General features: G+C 38.3%; 1 protein-coding gene across 1 annotated transcript in view; it reads right to left on the bottom strand.

Moving 5' to 3' along the window:
* Nucleotides 1-20,364, bottom strand: part of LOC107988477 (contactin-5-like) — a 78,674-nt gene extending 58,310 nt beyond the window's left edge. The window contains exons 1-4 of the mRNA XM_025055174.1: nucleotides 19,897-20,364; nucleotides 16,995-17,130; nucleotides 10,741-11,017; nucleotides 10,563-10,658 (exon numbers count right to left, since the gene is read on the bottom strand). The gene's annotated coding sequence lies outside the window, so the exon portion shown is untranslated. The remainder of the gene's footprint in view (nucleotides 1-10,562; nucleotides 10,659-10,740; nucleotides 11,018-16,994; nucleotides 17,131-19,896) is intronic.
* Nucleotides 20,365-20,658: the final 294 nt, after the last annotated feature.

The raw sequence follows: 20,658 nt of genomic DNA, 5'->3' as shown, positions 1-20,658 counted from the left end.
AAACACTGGACAGGGAGATGTATGTCTATGGTCTGTTGAAGCAACCGCTGAAGGTAAGTAAGGCAGTAAAGTTAGTCTCTGTAACCATGTACATGGGAATGTACCTGTACAGTGATGTAAAGGTCACAGTAAGATAACAATGACGTGACCCATTTTCCCCAGCTGAAGTCAGGGTGCACATGTTGCTATGGTAACCCGTAAAGGCCCTAGATATGGTATCTTATTGTAAAGACATATTTTCGAAAAGCTTCTCGTCACGCCCTGCACGGAATCGTTAGGTAGAATGTCAAAGCAAATATCTGCAATGCATTATAAAATGTTGGTACTACTATATTTGCAAAATATACATTTTCCTTTTAATTATATGCAATTCCCATCTGTATATTTGATTCTGTACTTTTGCACCCTCAGCTGTTCTTTGTTTTAATGCCAAACAACAGGTTTTATTTATTTCGCAGCCTAAAGCAAACAGAATTTAGAAGGCTTTTAAACCTTTCAAAAATAACTAAATAATTCAAAACTACATGAAGAGAAACAAAATCATATCATTTTCATTAGTTTAGGAATATTCCATTCTTTAACCATGCTCAAATCATATAAATATAATACATTATCTCACAGCCTCAGGCAGTAACTGTGTGAACTGCGTGTACCTGATTCCCTGAATGTAGTGCTAACATTTTTGTGACCTTTAAATCACAGTTTTGAGTTAATTCAATGCCATTTTGAAGGTTAATAATTTATTCGACTTTTTGATGTTTTATTCACATTTCACTTGTTTCACCAGACACCGTACAGCAATAATAAATATTATATATCATTATACAGTATATACAGTATATTATATTAGAGAATTAGTGTCCTAATTCTAAACCTTTTTTAAAAAAAGTTTATTTAATTGAAAGACCATGGTTGGGTAGGTAAATCGTATTGTGTTTCTATTAGAGTGCATTCACCTTTTGACCAGAGAGCTCATGGTTTGTAGGACAAAGGGTTTGCCAAGCTGGGATAATTTTCAAAGGATATCAAAGAGAGGTGTGTTAGAATAGGAATGCAACACAAAAGGAAGATTTAAATTTTCCAAGTTGTTATTACAGTAGCAAAAATGTTTTTTGTTTTTTTTAATAATCACTAGGCAAAAAAAAGATATTTTAATTTTGTGGGATTCGGAATTCAAAGATAGATACACTTTTGTATGTCAGCAGGGATTAAACTTAAACACAGTAGTGTACTGAAAACAGTCATTAGGACTGGCCACATTGATCTGTTATTGTCACGTTAGCACACAAATGAATTACCGCAGGCAAATATTTTATGCTAACATTTTTTTCTTCATTATAATTTTCAAGATTTCATTCCTCAGTGACAGTGGATCCAAAAGCTGGTTCTTTATAAAGAACAACTGGACTCAGAAACCGAGCTTTTTTTTCCCTCCTTGTTTCTCCACTACAGCTGCATAAAGGGCAAGAAACTGGAGGAAAGGAGTGAGAGAAAAGGGCAGAAAAAAATAATGTGGTTGGCTGATAATGCCATTAAAATCAAAAGGTTGACTCTAAACTGATGCGTCTGTGCACTGAGCAGACAGACTTCAGTCTTCTCCTAGTCTGTTCTTGAAATCACACTCGCACACATCTCCGCTGCAGCGGAGTCATTAGAGCATCAGCTAAAAACAGTCAACCTAACAAAACACCTCTTTGCCGGTTTTGTGGGTTTAGACCTTGTCTAGGGAACACAACAATGTTGCAGTTCACATGTGGGCTCAGACAAGTACGAGTACAGTATGACAAAGAATGTAATACTGTAGTTTCAACAGCATAAAGAAGCAATATGTAGCAACCGCAGACGCCACAGCAGCAGCCGCTGACATAGGCTAAAAACAAGTGGCGGTGCACTATTGAACAATCATTTGAAAAATAAGTATATGTAAATATATGTATGTAAATATGTAAGAAGAGCCTTAAGGCCTATCAGGTCAACATAAACACAGGTCATACACGTATAAGCAGATAATTATTTCTTGAATATGAAATCTTGGGGAAAAATCAGTCATCATATTGGTGCTGTCCAAGCCATAAGTACTGTGAGTAAATCTAAAGTAAAAGCCATAAGTACTGTGAGTAAATCTAAAATTCAGAAACTTCAAAGACTAGAAGTCTAGTTATTGCCAGAGGTTAGGTTAAAATGGTACAGTGTTTTGAGATGACACAAAGGTGGTTGTTCAGGGACACAGGCAGCATCTAGACACCTTTAATCCAAGTTAAACACCTCAATATACTGCCTCATACACTCAGCGGGGGTCATACATCTACTAATAAAATCTGCATTTGTGAAGATGGCAAGAAGAAGAGAAAAATTATATATTTATATAACAAACTGAGAGGGGTTAAAAGAATAGCACTCCTCTTCATTGTTAATCATTCTTTTGATTATTTCTTGTTTGCTTTTGTCCAAAAATTGCTGCCCAGTTTCCCGAACTAAAACTGACCAAGCGTTGTCAGAGTTCCAGTTAATTGCAAAGGAACTGAAGCTTTGAAACCAGAAAATACTCACAGTTGAGAAACTTTGGGAACTAAAAAAAAAGAACAAGACTGAAAGAAGATAATTAACTGCAGGGTTTTTACATGTTCGTCTTTTGAAATGGAGGCAATTAAAATAACTAGCTTGACTCAATTTCTCCTCCTGTTCCACACCATCGTACTTTTTGTGCAGCAGATGTTAGAACAGCTGATAATTACAACCCTACAGTTGCTGACCAGTAGGAAGACGGCTGTAAAAAAGCTTGAAAAAGGATTATGCTAAACTAGAAAAACAACCAGTGCTGCGTACACCAGTCGCTTTATGTCATTTGTAACCTAGTGATTAAGTTCACAGTAAAAAGAAAAAAAGAAAATAAAATCAAGCTTGCTACACCATTTCATCTGTAATCCCACCCACAGCACGCTGTCAACCAAAACTGCGTAAAGCTGAGTATTAGCAATCATTTCACAGTACGGGCTTAGAGTTGAAGCCTAATAGTGCCAACATATTTTTTTTTATTATCCTTTAATTTTCTTAATAACTGCAGCATTTTTATTAGGTCAAAAATGTTATGGAAAAAAAAAACTACTTTCCTTCAACTTTCTTTTTTAATGGAGTTTTCTGGTTGAAATTATCATTGTTCTTAATAGAACAAACCCAAGATTTGAAGCAGGTAATTAGTGATTAATATAGGTATTTATTATCATCACACGTGTTAATGTTAGTGTTATTGTTACAGCGTGGAAGCAAAATAATGAAAACCAACATTTACACAGGCGCCTCTGGAGAATAATAAACCCAGTATTTGTCATATAAAAATGAACAGGGAGGCACAAACACAGCTCGGCATCGTGGCCCTGTTAGTTGTGTTTTGACAGTTACCTCCACACACATTTTATCTCTCGGGAGAAAGGAAGCATGAGGGTCGGAACGCTGCAAGTCATCATGAACCCTCAGGATGCACGACTTAGTACTGCAAGAGAGGTGACATTAAAACACTCCTCCACCTCCTCCTCCTCCTGCTGCTGCTGCTGCTGCTGCTCCTCCTGCTCTGCTTCCTCCTCCCTACACTTTCTCCTTTTTATGTACAACACCGCTGCCTCCTGCTTCTATATATCTCCACTAGGCTGTTAGCCACAACTGTGTGCGGCTGTGACATAAGTTAGAGAAAAGTGAAAAGAGCTTATCTTCAAAAGGAGGAGACTATAGGACATTGTTCTGACCTCAGGGTAAATACTGAGAGACTTGACATTGTTTACTGTAGAAACACGTTACGGATGCTCTGGTGTACCGTCTGCAAAAAGACATCAGCTGACACCAATGTTATTGACTCTAAACAATACATTAAATATTTGTTTAAAAAAAAAGGGTTTTTATGCTAAAAGGATTACACATGTCAACCTGAATAGGGGAAATAATTACAGTAGAAGTGACACTGTCGTTTGTTGGCAATTTCGTTAGTTAAGTTTTTTAAATATATGATACCTTAATGCAGAGGTGTCAAACATACAGACACAACATTAGTTTAGTCAGTTTAAGGTCGCAAGTATTGATAAAAAAAAAAAGTTAAGGCCAAAAATCAGTTAATGTATTGGCCAAAACGAAAAAGAAAATTAAAACATTTTTCAGAAAGCCCTTCTCATTATAGATAACATAATAAAAACTAAAGCTCCTATTGATTCAAGTAAAGTTTATTTACAAACCTCACATCGACTTTTCTCTGCGCCTCCAGTAACGTCTGTCACATAATCTGTGTGCTAAATTGGCCTCATTATGAAATATTTTAAATTTCCTCAACCTGAAGGTCAAAAGTTGAGAAGAATCACAACCACGTATTCATTTTGTGCTATCAGCCTAATGCAGATACAGCCTTAGACCTTGTATCTGACGATTCATGTCGAACGGCTGTGATTGAAGAAACTACATTTTAGTTATCTGTGTGGAACATGAGACCATAAACCACCAGAAAACAAAACAAAAAAAATCAAACTGTTTGTGCCTCATTGTGGCCGTGACAGATAAGGCCCTTGACTGTCACTAAACCCATGGCTCCTGCCTGGATGAGACCGACTGTGGCTGTTTTACTCCACTGCTACTTTGCACATACAGTTCTCACCACATATGGTGCCACATTTGTAATGTAGGAATTCAATGACCACACAGAACCAACATTTCCAGCTTCATTAAGTGATTAAAGAGCTTCCAGAAAAAATATTTCCATCATAAGTGAAACAATTTAAATGAGCCTTTTCTTGAATTTGGTTTCGGCTGCCTTTTTAAATCAACACCCCCATTTTAGGACTATTTTTAAATGCATGCTGCCCTTGGTCCATGTACAGGCAATTAATAACCTTTAACATTTGCAGTGTTGCCCATTAAAGCAGCGGCACACAGAGTGCCCAAGGATATGTGCAGATGACTTGCTCAAAGTAAACACAATGAGGACGGAGACAAGACAAACTAAGACATGAGCTGCATAATGAACCGACCTGGGGCTGTGGCACAGAACGGCATCAGTTAACTCCAGATACTTTCGCTTTTTACGGCTAAGTACAGTTGTAAATTTCGCTTTTTACGGCTAAGTACAGTTGGAAATTCAGTTAAAAAAAAAAAACAAGAAGGAAAGACTTTTTACTAGTGTCACACACAGGTTGCTTTTGAAAGTTTGCAGAAGTAGAGGATTTATTTTACCACAGCCTGGATGTAATTACCAACGCAGATTGTGACACGTGCACTTACATGTCTGTTTTAATTACTGGACTCCAAATCCATCAGTTTCCATAACCCCTGACAAGCAGCTGAGGAAACTAGAAGTCATTTTTCTACACGTGCTTCTAAGCAATTATACAGATTATGTTGTCAGATGGGTCCTGTGGGACGCTCATCTCCAGGCACTGCAGGACCAGCGGGTCTTCCTACTAACAAAATGCAGGAATGAGTGCAGCCAAGAAAAAGGGATTGTCACCGTGTCAAGATCACAAATGAATTATTCAGTCCAGCCAACGCATGTCTGTTTAAATCTTACACAGCCAGAGAGCTACACCTTTTGACACTGCTTACAAATGCCTGGTGACTCTTCACACTCCTGGCTTTACTTCATGTTTTTGATGCTGCAGTAGCTCTACAATAGTACACTATTATGAAGCCTGAGTAGTGTTCAGGGACATAGGAATGTATCCTCACTTTGTTATTTGCAGATGACAGTGAAAGTACGTCTCCCCTGGGTGTTTTTTTTTTTCTTTTTTGCTCAGAGAGTTTCTAAACCAAGCCTCCTCTTCCTCACTGCCGTCATGCAGTGTCGTCCCAGGGGCTTGCCTTTGCTGAAGTTGTCATTTTCAATTAGCTGTACTCTGAATGTATATCTCCTGGACCACATCAATAATCCCTTTATTCATATGGATGAGACAGCTGCAACTTGAAGACATAGTCCTGACACTAATTAGCATTTCATCTCACACCTGCCTCTCTGCGGAGACACAATCATTTAGGCATGTATTGCAGACAAATAAATGATTAACATGTAATGAGGGTATAAGTAACCTTGCATTAATGTTAAGTGAAAAAAGTCACATGTTTGTTAGCTCCTTGTATTATTCATAAAAACAAAAAAAAAAGGCCTCAAACCTGTTATTTAAGTCCCAACAACTTAAACTGAATCATATTACGTGTTTGGGAATTCAACAGAACCTCCAATGCACTGCTCTATCACTGTTTAGTGCCTTATAATAAAAATCAATCCTGCTGTATCTGTGCATTCTGCTTACGTACTCCAAAGCACTTCTTTGGCCTTTAGAAGGCTCTAAATGAAAAGCTGAACTGTCGTTTGCTGTTAGCAGGGAAGCTAAACAGACACTCTCGGACCAACAGAAATAACACGAAAGCCTTTGCCGTTCTCGCAGTAACTTGACTGCTCGTTTATTTTGGGATACTCCTGATCAGAAAAGCAAAAGCAAAAACTAAAAGGAATTCATTTTTTCATTTATTGACAACAGGTGACGAACTGTACTTGCTCTAATACTGACCAAAACTTTATTGAAATACTCATATTTACTCATATGATGTGCTAAAACTCTATCTAGCTGCATGCTGGTTAGCCTGTGTTACAGTATGTTTTCTCACTGCAGTGTCTCATTGCCCTGGAGGGTAGTTTATTTTAGTAGGTCAAGAACGTCGTCAGTTTGGAGGTATTTTAACACAGTGGACAAAGACAAGAGCAAGGCTGACTCTAAAATTTGTTCCGTTACTATGTGAGCAATTCAATAAAAACCTGAAAATGGACCATGTCCCTGCATGTGTTACAGTCTCCAGCACAGAAGTAGAGAGTTTGTCGAGATATTTAACCAATAATGACCAACCAACAACACTTACATACAAAATGAAGTGCATTACTGGTGTAAAACCTCTGCTCACTTTCTGTTCAGCTGCCATGTTACTGTATCTATACAGAACATTTACGTTATTTACTTTTTCTAAGATCATTTCTATATTGATGATGACGGTGTCACTTTGAAGACTTTTTTAAACAGACATATCTTCAATATTATTACACAATGGGTCACACACAAATGAAAATACTAGTATTTTTTCTGTACCAGTTTAAATACAGAAATCCCTAATAAATTCATCATGGAACTTCTAAAATATCTTAAATACTACGTAATCTGCACTTTTTTAAGTGGTCTGCTCTTGACTGTGTGTGAGCGTCCATCTTGTCCTTTGACAGGTATTCTGTGGCTACTAACTTATTACGGATTACCAGTTCTAGCAAACAAAGACAATACATTACATTACCCCAACCTTGAATTATTATCTTTAGTCATTCAGTGTCTAAGCCAATATAAATGGTAAGCCAAGCAAGTCTTTGTGACCTCTCTTTGTGTTATTTGACTCTGAATGCATGGAATAATCAAGATTTGAGGCTTCAATTACATTGCTGTTAAAAAAAGGCACATTAATTACAGGCTGTGTTATCTTTTGAAACATATGGATACAAAACTACCCCATTACCAAGGTTTGAATGCCTCTGAACAGGGTTTACTGCACAGCGAGCATCTATTCAGTAACGCTTAGTGTGGACTCCTTTTATTAGACTGTCCTTGACACACAGCCATTAGTGTAAGGTTTGCTTTTATCCCCACACACTATGTGTACATGAAACAAATCTTATATATATTAAAAAGACTCTAGAAAATTCTTACCAGGTTACATTCTAAAGAAAAGTAGAAATGTGAAGACGTCGGTGAAGATAAGGAAAAACATTAGAACACTTGCATATGCTTAGTATGTGACTCAGTATGAATGTATGGCTGGGGTCAGATGAGGCAAGATTCTGAAGAGCAATACTAGAGAGTAAAATCAGCTCAAAAAGGCTAACGGGCTGTATCTGGTCCCCGAGCCGTAGTTTGCCTGTGCCTCCCTAAAACAGTCTACAGCCCATGAATATTTGTCTCTTTTTCCACTTTTAACTTGGTCAGCGATCCAACCCGGAAGGACTAAAAAATATTTTGCCTCTTTGGCTGGTTAAGATGCATTGAGTATTTTTAAAGTTATCATATGCTGAAGGAGTTAAACAATCCGCACCTGTGTTTATTCCAAGATTGGTCACCAGGTTAAACACAGGTCCAGTCAGCCACATGTACAGAAAAACAAAAGGGCAAACAGTTTTTGCTGAACCAGCGCTACATTCTTAAGAACATAACAGGATTGAATATCGATTGGTCACATGCTGCAGACAATACAGAACACGTGGGGCAACCTATGTGTAATAAAGCAATTTACGAGTTGGACGGTTTACTTCAAAGTCCTGAAAGAAGATGAATGAAATTTTGCTTGAAGTACAGGAAAAAAAAGAACCGAGTAGACAACTTTGCTCCAACTGATCCGTGACCTGCAGCGTGCCTCACACAAATACACATCATTCACAAAATGAAGGCCAAGATATTTCTCTCTTTGGAGACGATTTCAGCTCCTGCCAGAAAAATGACTCATTACTTAGCTCCACTACAAATAAATAAATAAATAAAAATCACAATTAAAGCCATCATCTATCACTAGATCAACAGACCCTGTATTCAAATAACACAGACGTCTATGTTTATTTAGAAGGATGTCTAAGTTCTAGATTAAATTTATGGAAATCCTGAAAAATGTAATTTCATACTCAGAGCAGGTACTTTGAATGAAGGTTAACTTTAAGTAGTATAATGTTTTTTGGTGAATCTACAGGGGAATGTGAACTGACCACTGACAAGATTTTTTGAGTTTGCACCTGATACCGAGTCACCATCAGTAAAAGGCACATTTCACAGACTTAAAGTAAGGGTAAAATTCTCCTGATTGAGTAACACTTTAATAACAGCCTCTACTGTCTCCCTGAATAAACCAGATCAATGAGCTCAACCAGAGAGAGAGTGTGTGCGTATGTGTGTATGTGTGTATGTGCGGCTCCTCGACTGTCACCAGCATGATGAAATCATAGTAAACATGCAACCACAGCTGAGCTACAATATTAAGTCAGGAAAATTTGCATGCATCTCTGATTATACGATTCCTTCAGAATCAATTGTTCAGTTTGGGTCCGACTCCTGCTCTCTGATACACTTCTTATATGAAAAATAAATCAAAAAAGAGGACTGGGCCACTGCCCTTGCAGGGAAAGCTCTTCATCGTTCCCAAAATATTCCCATAGATCCCCTTTAAGCTCTTTATCAAAGGCAGCGAGACCTCAAACCCAATTTAGCGTGATTTTCAAAGTGCTTGGTTTGTTCGCATTGTTAAAAGGGAGGGTTAGATTTCCCTGTAGGACATCTTTAATTTGGGAACAAAAGTAGAAACATTTTGCCAGCTTACGGCTTCTTGACGTTTTTAACAGCTTAATCAACTATGTGCTTAATTTTGTCCCAAAATGGGAAGAAGTTATGGTGAACACTTGGACAGAGAAGGCTTCCAGGCATGCATGGAGTGTTGTGTTTTTAAGTTTATATAACACTTGGTTTTTTTTTTTTTTTTTAAGTTTATATAACACTTGAAAACAGAGACACAGGCATCATGAACTGCGACTGAACTCTGTCTCCTCTGGTCAACTCACTAATCTTTACACTGACACTGTTCCCACCTACACAGGCAAATAGTGATATTACCCACACACACACATTTGTTTCCGCTTCCACACAGTTTTTCCATCCCAACCGTTTACCTGAATGCAGAGACATCAGCATCATGAACTGTAATCTTCCCAGAAGACACAGAAAGGTGCCCTTCACATACGCCTTATCACTGCAATCACACCCTTTTATACATAAACAACTGCCAGTTGAACATTACTGAAAAACAAATGAAACAAATGAAAAAAAAAAAAACTTACACTGTAAAAACTGCATGGCCCCTACTGTTATTACAGCAAACATATGGAGAAGGCCATCGTCTATACCTTTGCATATGTTTTGTCACCGGAACTTCTAGAAATCCAGGCTCAGCCCAGAGATTAAGTGACTCTATGGGTCTTTTTTTTTTTCCAAGTGAAAATGAACTTTTCTGTAATAAAATGTACGGATTTAATCACTAGATGCAAAAATGGAGATGATAATTGATGATAATGATGTTTACCCACAAAAAAAGACAGAGTAATAAACATGATTATTTATGAATGACCCTCCGCCCTACTGTACATCAGCATCGTTTCACGTCGCACTTTATTCTCTGTGGGTTTTTGGTCATGGAGAAGATGATGGAGTCCTAGGCTGAAGTTTGTGTTTATGAATGACTTTCAGTTAAATTAAACTCGAGGGAAATCACAGGCAGCGGCTCGCACGCACACGCGCTTCGTCTATCAAACGTGTTGTTTTAAACAGTTTTCCCCACAATGCGCAACCCATCATCACAGCTGTTTGCTCGGGTAACTGTAGCCACAATAAACGCACGACAGGAAGGCGTGAAGTGACCCAGATCACTCAAGGGAATATCAGACAAAGTATCACTTTCTCCTCTACCAGTTGGTGTGCGTGCGTGCGTGTGCGTGTGTGTGTGTGTGTGTAGTGGATCCGTACCGTGGCCGCCCCGGGTGGCTCAGTCTCTGCCTGCCGACGCGCAGGACTCAGCGGCAGCAGTGCGATGAAAATCCGACGAAGTCTCTGCCGCTCTACCTGGTTAGCCAGCGCATACTCTGTACATCCTTAAGCTCAAAAAATTAAAAATAAACAATATTAAAAAAAATATGTATTTTACTGTGGCTCCAGATGTCAAGCTTCGAAGCTGTTTCGTCCACTTTGCGGAGCTTGGATGATGATGCTGCTGTGGTTCGTCTGAGTCTCCTCTGCTCTCCTCTCAGTCACTCAGCCTCCCTCCACGGCAGCAGCCGGCTGAGGTTGTGTCTGCAGCATCCTCTCTCTCTCTCTCCCTCTGACTGCTGCTCCTGCTCCTGTAGCTGCTGATGCTGATGCTGAGTGGAGAGACAGGAAGAAGGTGGCCCCTGGTTTGTTGTGAGGAGTGGCATCACACGAGGCTGTCGAAGAAAACAAACCAACAAAAAAGAAATTCTATGATGCAATTACGTTTATAAATATATTGTTAAATAATAATACTGTGCACCTATTTGAATGAGTTTGCTCATTCCTTAATTGGTTTACTTTCTCAAATAATGAAATAGCTATAATTAAAAAGAATCTACAGATTTTGAGTTAATTTGAGTCTTTATTAAATAAAACCGAACAGAGGCTTATTTTAGTCCCAGTCATTTAGACATAATTCCAAGTCTGCGAATTAATTTGATCAACGATTAATAAACAAAAATGCGTACAGAAAAGAAGGAAATGAGTCACTGTTACACGACTAGAATATATAAATCATTTAGCCTCAGTAATAGACTACCACAACATGTATAAACTCAACAGCTGTACGTAAATTCCAGAACCACTGATTAATGTGCGTGAATCCCAAGCCTTCAGGCAGTTTGACATCAACAGCCGCCATTCAAGTGTAATGAATCGCTGTATAGACTATTTTAAGAAATAACTACACAAATCACATACAAAGAGGGAGTCGTACATCTGTTTTGTTCAAAGGTGTCATGAAGTTGACTGGGAATTAAAACTGTTGTCTTTGCACACAAACCATGAGTCACTCAGCCAGAAAGTAAAGTCAAAACTAAGAAACCAGTTCAGTATAGACATTGGATACCAATTTGTTTATGTCTGAAATGTCTAAAATTATGTCTAAAAATATTTACTGTCGATTGATTTTTTTGTTTCTAAACATAAAACCTCTTAATTCCCTTTTGCTAATAAAAGAAAACCTTTTTCAATGTTTTCTTGTCTGTATATTACTGTACAAAGCTATCATGTTTTGGTAGTACTTTATGCTTTATATTAAGTAAATTGCATTCCCACTTGTGAGAGGGCGTTAAGAGTGTAGTGCGGTTTTATTCATATTCAACATTAAAAGTCCACAGTTCACACCTGAGTGGAACATTGTTAGATGATTGAGTTTTTCTTTTAATAACTTTGAACTTTTCCAACACGGTGTTTTTCAGTCAATGGCCCTCTTTTCTACCTTAATGGGCTTCACAGAGTGACTGACATCCTTTCATGGAAAGATTTTGGTTTGTGCTTGAGCCTTTTTTTTTCTTCCTTTTATTGTATTTTTGGTATGTGCTTTAAATTGCAGAATTTCTCAAGAGCTCAATGGCTGGAAAGAACATTTTAAGAAATACATTTCTTGTCTAAATTAAAAAGAAAAAAAAAACAACAGGAGTTAGGAGAATCAAATAAATACATTATTCATTATGAATCAGTTGGTGTCATACTCTTGACCATGGAGGAGCACCAAAGCCTCCCTAACAGACCACTAATGGTTCTCGACTTGGGTGTATAGATTAGTTCCTTGTGTTTCACATATCGGTTGCATAGCTCATATTGCCACCCTCTGCTGTTGAGTGTTTGACTGACAATATGGAGCTAACAGCCTATCTCTATTCCCCATCATTAATTAAACAGTACCCATGGCTGAGTGCTCTTCCTGTTGCACGATTGATCCGCCGCAATGCATGTAGCTCTTATCAGCTTTTAGATGGCATCTAGTGGAAGGCAACGTTTTAAAGGTCCTTTTCACAACAGCTCGTCATGGCACTGATATTGTCTGGAGACCATTGGCTACATGGTTTAAATTCAAATTCAATGCACGCTTATATCTCATTATCTGAACATTTAAATACAGAATTATGGCAAAGAAATATGGGTCTTATTTATAAGTTGACATAATTGTAATGTCCATGCTGTTGGTGGCGTTTGCTTTACCAGCATTGCAACCTGGACTAGTGCCATGTACCAGATGTAAAGACAGAATGTGTTGTTAGATTATAGCTAAACCTGGAAGACTGCCCAAGACACATCTCAGCGAAGCTAATCATATAAATGAGCGAACCAGGCAACAGCAACACGATCTCAGGTCTCTGCTTACTGCTGTAAATAAAGGCAATCATATAAATGAGCGAACCAGGCAACCAGGATTGCTGTGTCCTATAATCGCAAACTCCAGCCTGTCCATTATGTTTAAAATCTTAGTCTTAAATCTGAAAATATTGGCTCAGATTTTCTTTTTTAATTCATAAATCAGTATAGTGTAGCAGTCAGTGTCCTAGGATGTAACAAGAGCAGAGGAACTCTATTTGTCACTTTGAATTTTTTTTTTATGTTTAAATTTTTCTCACATTTAACTTTTATTTGCAGTCATCTTAAGTTTACAAGGTGTGCATGTGTGTGTCAGCCCTGCTCAGTTTGCTGCCAAACTTCCTAAAGTTTTAGACGGTTCTCTGTCAGCTCAACTCATATAAAGTAGGATGTTGTTATTTTGAGAAAAGGCATGCATTCTGTACGTTCACTGTGGCTATTCATTGGGACCGGTGTGGCATTGCAATCGTGAGAAAGTGCCTTGTAAGAAACTGGGAAGGGATGTGATGCCATTTTTAGTATATGCTAATTTATGCAAATGTAGATCCCTAAAGGTCAGCCAAGGTTATTAATCATTCCTTGACAGAAAGTATAGACCCCCGACCCATGTGCAATAAAATGTGTTTTTTTTTTTAATCCTCAGTCGAGCTGACTAAAAACATCTGGGCATATGCACATGAGAGAGGGCAAAAACAAAAACGTGATGGCATGGAGGAGAAGGACTCAGTTTCTATCACTATTCGCCCGCAGGTATCTTCCAATTAATGTAAGTATTTATAGTGTTTCCTTATTTGTATCCTCTTATTTCTTTGTAATTCATTGATGATTTTGCCTCATTGATTGAAGACGAATTGCCAACAGGACAGATTCACAGCAGTAGGATGTGCACAGCAGGCTACCTATGGACCACAAGTGATTTAAAAACCACCTGCACTCACAGTCTTTAATAATGAAGAAGTCTTAGTATCTGTCTTACTGCCCAGTCCGACTGTTATGACTGAGTCATGTCAAGTCATTGAGACAAATCCTTGAAAAACTGACACACGTTGGGAAGAGGTTACGCCTCTAAATTCCCAGTTGCACAACCACTGGTAACCCAAGACAAACATTCATTTCGTCTGGTCCATAAGTTCAACATAGACGTCTAATGAAAAGGAAGGGTGTAATGCTCATTGTCGTTTGTCTACCACTGAGGCTGAACTTAAATTGTCAACAACCTAAACAGAAAATGACAACCTGTGGTCAGCGGTGAGGTGACAGCAGTCATATGTAATTAGAGAGGCTGCTCTTTCAGGAAGGAGGTTATAAAAAAAAATAATAAACACAATTAGAGCCTGATGTCAAGGAGCTGCAGGCTGACATGAGATGTGCTGCTGAACGAAGAACTTTATCAACTTTCAGGCTGTACTTTACACTGTGACATGTTTTCTTGTACAGGTTGAATCACTTTAAAACTAAAATGTTTAACCTGGTAAAATCATACATGATATTAAAATTAATTATTTATCGTATTGTAACTGATTGAGTAAATAGTTCAGTTGTCTTTTTCTGTCTGTAGTAGTAGTGGTGGTACAGTAGTACTGCAGTGGTATCTGGTCTAATTTATTTATTTTTACTTAAACATATTTTACCAGTCATCAGTATTTCCAGCCAACTTGTTGTTTTTTGTCAGTGATGTATAGCCAAGCAAAAATAATTGGTGTGCCAATGACAGACGCTGTCAGGAAAAAAAAAAACAAGCTGTCTTGGTGGTAAACTATTCTTTATATAGCCTTTAAAAAAAACACGCCTGTCTGCTATAAAGACAAAAGAAAATGCTAACAACAAACCTGGCAGGCATCTGACCATCCAGTTAATGTGTAGCAAACGGAGTGAACGGACTGATCAGCATCGTTTCCTGGCAGAACTTTCACATAATGTTTCAGTCTACCTCCACACGATGTTGAAGAAAGAACTTTCACACATTTAACAACATGGGAGGGGGAGTTGGATGCCTACAGTTTGTGTAGTGCAGCCTGATGTTTTAGTTGACTGAATCCTAATTTACCAGCTAGAGGCCACGGAGCTCACACAGTACTATACATGAACAACACATCTGAATCCATCTCCATTAAACTCTTGGTCGTGACTTGTTTTTTTTCTTTATTTCACTTCGCCATTGCTCACACTGCTGAGCAGGTTCTGCTTCATACACAGAGAAAAAGTCAATTACTGTTTATTTAAAATATGTTTAATTAAATATGTTTAATTATCTTTAAATGTATATTTCTGAGTCCAGCTCTCACACCTCACTATGGACGCTCTGCAATCTTCACGTTTTCTGGGTTTCACGGCTCTACCTCCACAGATGGGAATGTACATTAACATGCGGAGCAAATTTGTGCAATTTTTATTTATTGGTCGGCAGATGCTGACGAGATAGAGGTGGTAAATTCTAATTTAGTTGGTACACCGGTTTTGTTCATTACTGCTTGTACTAGCAGCTGCTGGAGCAGAGCAGAGAAGTGCAGAGAAATACAGTCAAAAAACGCATCTTCATCTTTATGTGCTAGGGTTTTGTTTGAATCAACACTTTTTATACCAGGTATATCTGCATCGTGGAGCTGACAGGTTCTAAAGAACATTATAGCAGGACAGGGAAGGTTGGAGGAAGTCACTGAAACCTTTTCAAAATAAAAGCAAATTGTATAATGTTTGTACGCTGATGATATTTTCAGTAGTAAAATTGCAAGGGGAAATATTAATGTCTTCATTAAGAGACTTAACTGGAATGGATGATAAAAACATTGAAAACAAGTTATAGCAGGTTGACTGTTAACAGTTTTTGTCTATGGCATGTATCATCTATCAAGGGTTTTATCTCTACATGTCCTAGTGATGACTTAACACTTTTGGCTGACCTTTTGTTTAGTTTAGATTTTTTTTATCACATCCAGCAACCTGTAGTCAATGTTATTTTTTTATCTTTTAGTTTTTGGTTCTTTTTGTGTCTCCCCACGGATTCCAGGATCTATCTGCTGATTCCTTCCTCTCTGCCAGGTTGTCTTTCCTTTTCCTAGGTAAACGAACCAAGAGTTTTTTTTTTTGTTTTGTTTTTTTTTTACCCCCAGTGTTAGCATATACCCCGTTTGTGACTCGTGTGCTTTATCATGATGATTTTAGACTTGAGACCATCACGGCTGGTGTCTCCTCCCCCTGCAGTACAAATCATTAAATCTGTTTTCTAGTAATTTGTTGGCATTCTGCCTTTGAGCCCACACTGAACAGGTTTTGTAAAGATAAAGAAAAAAAATGTCTGCATGTGCTTCAACACCACACATATCTTTTTCCTCACTCTGCTCATGTGAATAAAATGATGTACACGAATTTTCTTAGATTTTTCATAACAATTGAACAAGTCTTAGATTTCATTTCACACCACTTTCTGGTGTTAATTACTTGATTTTTTTTTAATGCATTCTAAATAAATTCATTACTTTGGAGATATCAGGTACAAACATTTATCACCGTTTCTGGATTGGCTGATACTCGTTAATTAAAACATCAATAGTGAATAATGAAGAACTGATGGGTCACCCTTTCCTCAAGTGTATAGCTTCTTTCAAGGACTTTTTACGGTATCTTTCCTAATTATAAATCAATGGTTTTCTTTCTAGTAAAAAAAAAAAAAAAAGGGATGATATGGGCGTTTTACTGATATTTTACATTTGTAGGAGATAAGTGGAACTACCTTTACTGCCTGATTGTTTCTCTGCCATATAGAATAAATTAAAAAAATAAACTGCGAGGACAAGCTTAGCTGATAATTAAAATTCCCAGCTATATCAAGGTTAAGTATGTATAAATAAAACTGCAATAAAATATAAAAAATGAAACAGCGATGAATTTTGTTTACACCTCTTCGCCAGTGTCACCCCTCGTAAAGCTGATGTAGAAGGGGATTGTAACAATTAAAAACAGTGACAACGTTTCTATTTCAGATTGTGGATTCCAAATATATATTAGGCTGAAAAGACTTCCAGTAGTGAGTCTTACACGTGTTTGGTGACGGCCCACAGCAGTCCTCATGCTCGAGCTTCTTCACGCTCAATGAGTGTTGTCTGAGTCATCGGTGCAGCCCCAGCGACCGGCAGATCCTCCTGCAGAGTAAGTGAGATTGTTCCCCGTCTCCCTGCAGAACCACATAATGCATTTGTCAGTGCTTGTGCCAGCAGAACACTTGTATCTCAAATCGGCCCCATCAGAATCACCCAGTGCACAGATAGTCACTTGGATACAGTCTGCAGTGGTTGGAAAAACCTACCCCTGAATCCATTTGTCTGTGATTGGAAGTTCTGCCCATAATTACCACAACTTAAACATATCACCCACCAATGGTCACAACTAAGGACAATACCATTACTACCAATCATAGAAAAAACAGGTTGTGACTCAAAAACCCTAATTGGGAAAAAACCAAATTTTGTTGGAAAGCTCTGTAATATCCCTTTAGTGTTGTGAGACCTGTTCACTCATCACGTCTTTTACACCCCCCTGCAATCAACTGAATTTGTGTCAATTTAGAAATAATCTGTAAATACCCCCTGGAATGCAGCTGATGGGAAGATGAAGAGATAGCAGGGGGCGCTGTGGGGGAGGGCAGTGGGCTGCCATCCACCTCTGTCACCACTTTCTTCCCTTCCCATGAGGCTGCCCATTTGTCCTGGAGTAATTCATTACCTGTGCACTCGGTAGTGACAACACCTCAATTCCATCTGGCTCCACTGTCTCATGGGGGCTCCACAAGCCCCCAGAACAATAAGTACAGCCACTAGAAACAAACGTGATCACCCATTATCCTAATACCTATAATGATGAATCCCTAGTTGTGTCACATCACACTTAAGAGACACTAATGAGAGACGGGACAGTTGCTCCACCTCTGTGGCAATATCCCATTATAATTGATAAAAAGAGGTGTCCAAAAACACACCTGATGGTGATTGGCTATTTTTGGAATGCCCAAAACCAACATAACATTTTGGAATTCACTTGTCTTAAAATATCCTGAAAATCCTAAAAGTTTTTTCTTACATTATTTAGAAAAAAACCCAATGGATCTGTTTTTATTATTACAATGCAGCCACGCATTTTGACCCCATTGACATCACATGCAATATATCCATAACAAATACTATATATTCCTAGAGTTTTATTTTATACATATTTAGCTTATATTTAGTAAGTATATTTATTATATATTTTATTACATATGTGTATTATATATTTATTGTTAAATTACAGCACATTTCAGACAACTCTATTCGAATTCCAGGCAATCCTACAAAGGGTCATGACCCCATGGTTGGAAAACACTGCTATAAGACAATCCACGGTTTAATCAGAGAGTGTTTTGATCTTATATTAAACACTATTATCAGAGAACCTGATAAACTGAGGACAGTCAGCCTTCATCTGTTTTGTACACCAAAAAAAACAAAACAAAACATGAACTCCAGCGTACATCCTGGTTGACCATGTAAAATAAAAAAGATGAAAACATCCAGGCCACAGATGAAACGACATTTGGAACAAAGGGGTATTTGCACTCTAAAGGGCACAGCAAGTCACAGAACAAACACCGAGACAAGCTGATAATTAAAGGCTTGCAGCACCGCCGTGGCTGAATTGATGGGACCACCAGAGAATCGGGGCTACGACCTCCTATGGCAGGCTGAAGCCATCCAAGGCGCAATTTCACAGGACGGCAGCAGTGTCTGTCAGCTGCGTGCTCGCTGTCTTCTGGTCCCCGCAGGGGGGCCGAGGTAAGCATTCTGTATCCTAGAGCTACACTTTGAATCCCCGCTTGATCATTGTTAAAAAAGAAAAACCCACAAATTGTGAAGCGTGACTCTACCTATGGCGCCAGTCACTTTACATTCGGCGTACAGTTGAGACGCGCTGTTGGACTTCTGCTTCATCTGTATTAGAATCTATATTGTTGAGGATGTGGAGGAACATTAGAGATTAATTAAAAACAAACCCTCAGCCTCTCTCCCTCTCTCTCTCTCTTCCTCTCTGTCTGTGATAGTTTTACATCAGGCATTGATTTTCTTGATGCTCTCATTGTTTTGAGTCTGGTCCATGAGACATCATTGGTATTTGATTTGCCTTCTCACCACCTCCTCCTCCATTTCACACAATGCCACTCCACCGTGCTGACACACACACACACACACTCCCCCCACACGCGTACACACACACACACCCACACACTCTCTGGGCACATTTGTCAGTCTTCTGCTCCAGAACCATGCGTCTGGGATCAGTTCCAGCTCAGCTAAAGTTGATTAATAGTGGCTTTAATTCCACAGAATGCTGACTGCAGACTCGGCTAATGTGTGCCTCCTAACATGCTCCTTCCAGTCCCATCATCAAGATGTGTGTTTTGCAGGAGTTAATGAATAAGTCATTAGAAGGTGATCATGACTGATGTTTGAGAAACAAACAAGCTAGCATCGACCGATGCTGGGATCATTGTGGAGGCCTTACAAACTGCAGGTGAGCTGACCACAGATACAGGAAGATGGATTCATGCCTGGATTCCTTTTATCCCCTCATGAGTGCAATGCTTGGCTTGCTCTTTTGAATCTACAGCCACTGCAACTTTTCAAGTTTTCAAGTTTTCTGAATCATTGGTTCCAACCAGAAAATTACAGGCGAACACTCTTTAAAGCATTTCACATAGAATATGTAGGATTTATGTTAGATAAAATGTCGGGAGCCCTTTTGAAGATTCACTTAAATTTTGAAACATATTCTAAATATTTTTTAGAAAAACCACCCAATTTTTCAGCATTTCCAGAAATAAACTTTCATCTTTTTGATGTAAAAACTAGTTAAGTTAGAAGCATATGCCTACATATGGCCAAAAACATTAAAATAAAGTCACATCTACCTGTTATTGTGGACTTCAAGAGCAGCTCTTCAAAACCAACGCTGAAACAGAACTTCAATAACGATGGTGAGACAGGGAAACATTAACCTAACATCAGTTCCTGCAAACTGTGTAAGGTAAAAAAAACAACAACTTAGAACCAAGTTAAAAGCTTTGAGAGTTCTGCTCCTCTTATCAGAGGAGAGACAAAGTAAAGTGGCAGAGACTGGGAAGAAGTATCAGGACACAGGTGAGGAAGGTTAGGCAATCACTAAGGATGGAGGCGGAGTCAGGAAGACAGGAAACCAGAGCAGAAAATAAAAGACAAAATAGAAAATAAAACCAAAGCAAAATAAGATAAAAAGCCACACTGTGCATGGTAAAATAGATACCTCTCATTTAGCACTTTTATTTATGAACTGCAGGCATGTCTAGTCAAGCTAATACACACAATGTACATGAAGCCTCATTTGTGTGCTCAACTTCAATATTTACTTCCTTTATCTGAATATGAATATACGTCTTTTAAAAAGCTATTTTATAAAAAACCAAACTACTGATTTTGTTTTGCATGTTTTGAAGGTAAACTGAATTCCTTCTGAATGGACATTGTACTGTTAATTGTAATGTATTACTATACACAAACTCTGTTGTTGTGTGTTTGGTGGTTTCGCCTCCCAAATGTGAGACTTTACAGAGCTCTTCTGTTCAGGCACCTCAGAATCTGATATGATAATAAAGTATTTTGTATTTTCAGTGCAGTATTGTATGATTTTTTTTTTA

This window comes from Cynoglossus semilaevis, chromosome 4, assembly GCF_000523025.1.
Source record: "Cynoglossus semilaevis isolate Cse_v1.0 chromosome 4, Cse_v1.0, whole genome shotgun sequence".
NCBI classification, from domain to species: domain Eukaryota; kingdom Metazoa; phylum Chordata; class Actinopteri; order Pleuronectiformes; family Cynoglossidae; genus Cynoglossus; species Cynoglossus semilaevis.
Note: the sequence above shows the minus strand (reverse complement) of the source record. Positions and strands in the feature narration are given on the sequence as shown.